This window comes from Chanos chanos, chromosome 9, assembly GCF_902362185.1.
Source record: "Chanos chanos chromosome 9, fChaCha1.1, whole genome shotgun sequence".
NCBI lineage: Eukaryota > Metazoa > Chordata > Actinopteri > Gonorynchiformes > Chanidae > Chanos > Chanos chanos.
This window is the reverse complement of record NC_044503.1, coordinates 35,645,217-35,652,873: the sequence shown is the minus strand read 5'-3', so window position 1 is coordinate 35,652,873 and position 7,657 is coordinate 35,645,217. Positions and strand designations below refer to the sequence as shown.

The window sequence follows — 7,657 nt, the reverse complement described above, 5'->3', positions numbered from 1 at the left end:
AATCAGACATTGAAAATCCGTTGTGGTATAGGTCACTATATAGGTCACCTATAGGTCACTGTGAACAGACGAGAAAACGAATAAACACGACTACATTGATAAAATATCATTCCTTATTCCTGCAACCTGTTCTGACAATGAACATTTGCAAAGTTCTTCACAGTGCTGCGACAAAACACAAACATTCATGGCAAAGATAAGCCTACACAATTATACAGAAATGTTAACAGGCCCAGTATGTACCTAGCTGATTTGTTGAAACATTCGTTACATCACCAGTTTTAAATTTCACTATGCACTTAATTAATCTGGCCAGACCCAAACGATGGCTTAGCCGAAGAAAACAAACAAACCAACAACAACAACAACAAAAAACTGTCAGGTAAACGTAACGTCTATAAACCAAAGCAAAACATCTCGACCCTAAAAAGATGTATATAGAAGCACTCTCCAATGGTGAAAATCGATATTGAAATCATTCTTCCTTCACAATGGAGCCATTCTGAGTTGCTTAGCTGAACGAGTGTAAACAGAAAGTTCGTTTACAGTATTCCAGCCATCTGCCTTCACTTGCTCAGAAACACGTCTTTTATGTACAAAAGCGTTACTTTCCGTAATAGAGAAGTTAAGGACCCCCAACCACAATGTTCTTCACAGAGGTCTAAATAAAGACAAGAACAAACTCAGTGAAACCACTGTCCTCATTAATGACACACTTCTCTTCCATTTGCCTCAACAGTTATTTTTAAAGATGCAACAATATAGGTCAGCGGAAGATTTTGAGAAGCAAAGTCAGTGAACAGCAATTTATCTATCCAAGAAAAACACTGAGACATTCAAAGAAATAAACAAGAAAATAAGTTTCATAAATAAAATTCCAAAACATTGTGTTTTTATTTATTTATTTATTTATTTACTTTCCAGATGACAAAATAAATAAGTGACTGCAGTCAAGTGAGTGACATTCTATGCAAAGGAGATATTGGAACAACAGTTACGACTGAGCACTGCAATCTTTTCTGATGAATAGATTATGAGTATCATTTTAATTATAATTCGTATTTGTTAAAGGTGGCGTAGCAAATTCTCTGAATAGTGCTTTCTAGCGGCAGGCATAACGCAGAAGGTTCACACAGAATCTTCTAGCAACACATTATAGCAGTCACCTTGTCTGATGCAAAACTCGGTGTTGTTGTTCTCACCGGAAACTCTCACCTCTGACCACAGTGAAAGAAAGTCTAATCTTATGGTCTTACCAACGCATGCTGTTCATTTTCCCTACACAATTACTGTTGCATGTTAAACAGCGACATAGAACAAAAACGGTTTTATTCAGGTTGTACTGGGTCTGGTGTTGTCCGATTGCTCCTGCTCTTGTAGAACCTCTGAGCCCAGAACGCTGTGAAGACTCCAGTGATGAGAAGCAGGAGACCACACAGAGAACCCAGAACCATCATCCTCTTACAGGAACTCGTAGAAATATATGAACTTTTTGCTGAAATCACGAATAAACAAACAAACAAAAACAAAACAAAGCAAAGCAAACACACACACACACACACACACACACACAAACACACACACACACATTCAACAGTCATTCATTAAATCACATTATCAGAGTGTCTGCAGACTGATGTAGCAGCACTTAAATGTTCCAAACAGACCAGTAAAAAAGCATTCTGTATTCATATGTGTGTGTGTGTGTGTGTGTGTGTGTGTGTGTGTGTGTGTGTGTTAAAAGGCACAAGAGACAGATTTGATAGATATTAGAGGAGACATAAAGAAATCAGTTTCTTACCCATGCGTACACTGGCTGACTGGATGAGGGCTCCTGTCTCATTATGGCGACACACACACTTCACTGTGTGTGTGCTCTGCGCTTTGGGGAGTGTGGTGACAGACCACTGAACAAATGACCCGTCCACATCTATCCTTCTCCCTGTTTCCTCCTCTCTCTGTAACATATGTTTCTCCATCTCCCAGAATGGATCACTCCAGCCTGGTCCCCCACCCCTCAGTTCACATAGAAACACACTGGATCCATCAGGCTGGGTACCACCAAACACACGCTGGACAGGGGAGATTCGAGGGTCTGTGAATGAGGGAAAGAGAAAGAGGATGGGTATGTGTGCATGTGTGTGTGTGTGTGTGTGTGTGTGTGTGTGTGTGTGTGTGTGTGATAATTTGATCTTTTAAATACATACACACATACAAACATACATGCAAATAACCATACAAATATACATATATGAATATTTGTAAAGATATTTTAATTTATTTATATCTACTAAGTGCCAGTTTAGCAGTTCCACACACCTTTAGCTATTGAAGGCTTCCTTGTACACAAGGATGCTAAATTTTGTTTATCGCCGTTCGCTAAAAGAATGGTTCATGAGAATAGGGATCCCTTTGTGTTTAATGTGTTTTATTTAAATAATACAAACTTACTGAAAAATTAGAAGATGAGTTAGTCATACCTGTTACAACCAAGTAGTGAAGAGGACCAGGAACCATTTTCGTGGCATCTTTCGTAACAGAAAAATATATCCCGGAGTCTCTCACCGTAACATCGTGAATGGTGAGAGATGTATGATTCGATTCTCCTGGTGCCTTTCCACTGTAACGATCTTGTTCAATGAAAGTCCGATCAAAACGACTTAATGGTTGTATTTTTCCCTCGGTACTCTGATAATACCAGTAGATAGAATCAACAACACGTCGCGCGCCAGCAACTTGACTGTGGAGAGTCACGTCTCCGCCAGCCTTTCCATACACCAAGCTTTCATGACGGAACAAACAGTCGGCCAACTCTACAAATAAAATAGGAAACAAAATAGAGGTTTATTCAAACAAACTGGCGTACATACATACATGCATACATACATACATATGTATATTTCATACATAGATGTAGTGAACGTGTGGTGACAGTGATGTGCATGATCCATTTTGAAAGTTATCGTAACAGCAAAAAGCGTAAGGAAGTTTTAGGACGTGCTAACATTAGAATCAGTAAAAGAGGAAATACTTATTCGTAATAGAATTTGTCACTCACGAGCTTTTATGACGACAGCCAAAATAACTAAGTGCACACACATCTCCAGAATTTGTAAGCAGTCTGATAATGACGGGCTGCACTCTCTCTCTCTCTCTCTCTCTCTCTCTCTCTCTCTCTCCCTCTCCCACACTCTGTCTCTCTCCCTCTGAAACAGGGCACTGTATGTGCGTAATCCTGCGTACACTGTCCTTGTCTCCTTGACTGCTATAGTGCACTGCGTCGTGCGACTGTATACTTGTATAAGGATGGGACGACAATAAGGGCTGATTTTGCTCAACCTGAGGGGGGGGGGGGTTCAGAGCGAGAATAGCGCTCTCTCTCTGTCTGTCTCGCTATGTGTGTGTGTGTGTGTGTGTGTGTGTGTGTGTGTGAGCGCTCGTCGGTTTGCTCTGTAAAATAGAACAGCACTCCAGTCTAGCAGAACAGACTAAGGGCTCAAATTACTACGGTGAAATAATTACGGTGAAAGAAACCACTCTGTGCAGAGATACGTCTTTATACGTTTACTGCAAATGTCCCGGCATTCCGTTGGGGTTGGACACTGAACCAGAGAGTTAAAGAGGTACTGAGTATAACTTTGACTGCTTATCAAAATTCTGATTATCAGATTATTTTATCAGGTCGGATTAGTTGTCGTATATGAGCATTATTCATTTTTCGACCTACATGTTCTTTAATTTTCATTCGGGAGAGAGTAATGTATGCGCTGATTTAGTTTTTTTATATACAATATAAAAATTAAACGGTCCTAAAGTCTATGATTCACGAACAACTTTCTGCAAGAAGAACAGTGAGAGAGTTGGCTCCTTAATTCTGCGGAAACTGTAAAAATTGGTTCGAATATTGATGTTGTCCTTTCGATTCATTCATTGTTACCCGTAAACTTATTCCCCTCTAGGATGTAATAGAGACTAAACGACATTGTTTTTATGTGTTTCTCAATATGGCATTAAGCCGTCTCAGCAGGTAATTTGCATTTTGAGTGAAAAGTCACACCAGTGTGCTAATATATGCCAAGCTATATATCTTTAGAGGGGCAAAAGCCTCGCATCCAGTATTTTCAGATCTTAACACAATTCGTATATCACAAGCGCAGTTTTGACTAGAATTGTACAACTACAGTAAATAGAATGTATTCAAAGATTTATTTGTCTAGTATACTGCTATAATTAAATCTTCGTCTTCTTAATTACGCTGCAATTTTATAAACTATTACATATTACTTGAGCACTGAAGAAGATGTCTCTGATTGGTTAAATTCTCCTGCGGATGGCCCAAATGTAGAATGAGTGAAGATGGAAGTCACACAGACAATCAGAGGAAGCAACAGGAAGAGGACATTTGAAAAGTGTGGTGTTGTATGCGTGTATGTAGTGTACAGTGTAAAAGTGTTGTGTTGTGTATGAATAGTGTATAGTGTAAAAGTGTTGTGTAAGTATGCAGAGTGTAGCATTGAGATATAATGATGTGTGTTTATGTCAAAAGAACTAAGACAGTTATCAAGTATCAAAGGATTCTAGCCCTGGGACAGTGGGTGACGACCCATGTGAGAGCCCGGATAGCTCAGTCGGTAGAGCATCAGACTTTTAATCTGAGGGTCCAGGGTTCAAGTCCCTGTTCGGGCGTTTGGACTTTTTCGCTTTATTGAAAACTCCTACACCTTGAAAATACTCTGAAATGTCACTGAAAATGCTGCTAGAATAAGTCTGTAGATAATTCCTTCTATGGTGCCACATAGTGTGTCTCTCTGCAAGTGTTCGTTGAGACTTCGAGTGAACTACTATGAAAAGTCAGAGGATCATATAACCAGGTGTGCATCATATGCTTTCAAAACGGGTTGAGCTTGGTATTATCACGATAAAATAAAGCGGACATCACTTGCGTACGAACGATAAACTGGTTACTCGTGCGCTGTTTATGCTACTGGATACGGTGAACATTATGAGACATGTCCTGATGTTCAGTGCCGCATTGTCCACTCTCCGATAAATACCTACATCCGTGAAGACCACACTTGATCTATCCAAAATATACGGTTTACTCTTTCCAGACTCATTCAGAAAGGCGCCCCCACCCTCCACTCCGTCTTTGAATGTTCCCCAGCTCTGTCGGTCTTCTCCGTACTTGTCGTCTATACTCAATCTGTCATTGATTGTCTGTGTACAGTCTTGCAGTACAGAACAAACGCATATAAAATCGTTTGAGTCGTAAACAAATCATTGTCTGTAAATCACAGACAGTTCTAATGGGAGTTCTGTAGTTCTGTAGCCTCGGCTGTTGCCGCTCGAGATTAGTCCAAGCCCAAGTACTGCTCAATACTGTCTCTAAGTAAGAGAGAAATAGCTATGAACAGACGAGCTACAACAGTTTGTCCCTGAGGTTTGTCCCAAAAATTGTGAATCTATGACCTGAGCAGAAAAATGAAATTGGGCTAATATCATTTAAAAAAATTAATGAGACGAAAAGCTGGCAAAGCCAACATGTCTTTCTCAGGAGTTGGAAAACTTTGCCGACATCTCAGTAACTAATCTTCTTTCAAAACCAAAAAAAAAAAAAGAAGAAAAAAAAGTGGGCACTCACAAATTGGAGAGTCTGACTGAGAACAAAACACTAAACTAAGTGGGACTGAATGGGAGATCACATATGGTATATATATAACGGTATAACGATAAAATCCTGGATATAATATTTCAGAAATGACAAAAAGGGCGACAACAACTGCTATAATTTCGTCCAAAAAATATGACATAGACCTAGCTTTGACTAGGCACCTTCCCTGCCACATATGGAATAATACTCAGTATCAAATACACCATAAATGACGGATGAGTCGAAGAAGGCCTCGGGAGAAATGTTTTTAAAACTGTAGGTTGGTAGTCAAGGTTACTGGCAGCATCATGCTAAAATCCAACTCTAATAGTTTCAAGAGTGTATGTATGAATTCACATGCACACTTCTTATGTCATTAGTTCCTTTTTTTTAATTATGTAAGAGATCTTGAAATCGTCAAGTTCTTGTTTACAAAATAATTCATGTAAAAGAGCTCACGGCATTCTTGAAAATCTCTTATGATGCCCTCTAGTGATCGAAGCCGTAATACAGCAAAAGCAGTTTGTTACTGTAAGGGGTCTGTTGTGTTTTGTTATACATTGTTACTGAAAATGAGCTAGGCTGATGTATGTTTACTCACTACAATGGTAATTTTATTCATTTTAGCCCTGGGAACTCTTGGAGAGTTGGTTCTTTCCCTTCACTCCTACACAAGACAGAGACAAATACGTGGTCACTAAACGCTGGTAAACACATGGAACCATCTGGCCTACAACCAAGCAACAACAGAAAGTGTCTGTGAAGTGTGTCTTTCGGACTGGAATTCAGAAACACAGATTCACATTAGTCACAGTAAATTATCATGTTGTGGATCACTCCTTGGTTTAAATTTTGCATCGTTGTTGTTTTCCAGAATAGAAACTCATGATGGGTTTAGACTTGTTCTGAACTCTTCAACTGTACTGTGCAGTCAGATTCAAAGGTTTACTACAAAGCGGTTTTTGTGTATTTGTATGTATGTATGAATGTATTTATGTATGGATAGATAGATAGATAGATAGATAGATAGATAGATAGATAGATAGATAGATAGATAGATAGATAGATAGATAGATAGATAGATAGATAGATAGATAGATGGATAGGGAGGTAGGCTGCTTCATTTCCATCCAGTTCGCAACCTCCCTTTTGTCCTCTCACAAGCTTGGTTTGGAGGGATGTGGTTTCACCTTTACGTAGTTCATTAGCCAGTAACCAGACTTGACAAAAAGATCGTTCACCTGAACAGTTCTCTCTCTCTCTCTCTCTCTCTCTGCTTTGCTCCTTCCCTAACACTTCTGCAAGCTGCTCCAGTGTGATTCAGGCGGTTGTTCTCACACAAAAGCACAAGTCAAGTTTCGTGCCTTAGTGTCAAACCAGCTGAGGTAACTGTGAGACACGCGCCTAAGAAGGTACCAGAAGGCTGGTTTTTGCAGTGAGATGAAGAATGTCCTGTTGAGGGAGTGAGCTTGACTTATCGACCGGATAATACTTTGCGCTGTCAGCTGCTGTTTTGCCCACTGTCTTTGCCTATATTTTATTGTTTTGCTTTGTTTATTATTATGCTTATAGTTCGTTGTTTTGCCTCACTGTCAAACTACTACTGTTTAAAAATGACTGTTTCACCTGTTTCCGCAGCCGAAATAGTTCAGTTGGGAGAGCGTTAGACTGAAGATCTAAAGGTCCCTGGTTCGATCCCGGGTTTCGGCACATTCTTCTTGGTTAAGGTTAGAGAACTGGGCTCGTGACGGGAGGGTTGCCAGTCACCAACATGCACGGCCAAGTGCCCTTGAGCAAGGCTCCCCGGGCGCAAGGAATACTGCCCACTGCTCCTGCGTCTGTTATGTGTGCTCACTACTCATTTATTGGATGGGTTAAATGCAGGGGACGAATTCACTGCTTATCGCTCACAGTGTATGTAAGAGATCACGGAGACTTCATTGTCTTTTACTAGCTTACTGTGTAGAAACAGAAACTATTAGGACTGTCACTGTAACAGGATGGACT

At 40.0% G+C, this 7,657-nt stretch overlaps 2 non-coding genes across 2 annotated transcripts; both read left to right on the top strand.

Moving 5' to 3' along the window:
• Window positions 1–4,613: 4,613 nt before the first annotated feature.
• On the top strand, window positions 4,614–4,686 carry trnak-uuu (transfer RNA lysine (anticodon UUU)). The gene has a single exon. It is a non-coding gene; the product is annotated as a tRNA-Lys (tRNA).
• A 2,601-nt stretch (window positions 4,687–7,287) lies between these two features.
• Window positions 7,288–7,360, top strand: trnaf-gaa (transfer RNA phenylalanine (anticodon GAA)). The gene has a single exon. It is a non-coding gene; the product is annotated as a tRNA-Phe (tRNA).
• Window positions 7,361–7,657: the final 297 nt, after the last annotated feature.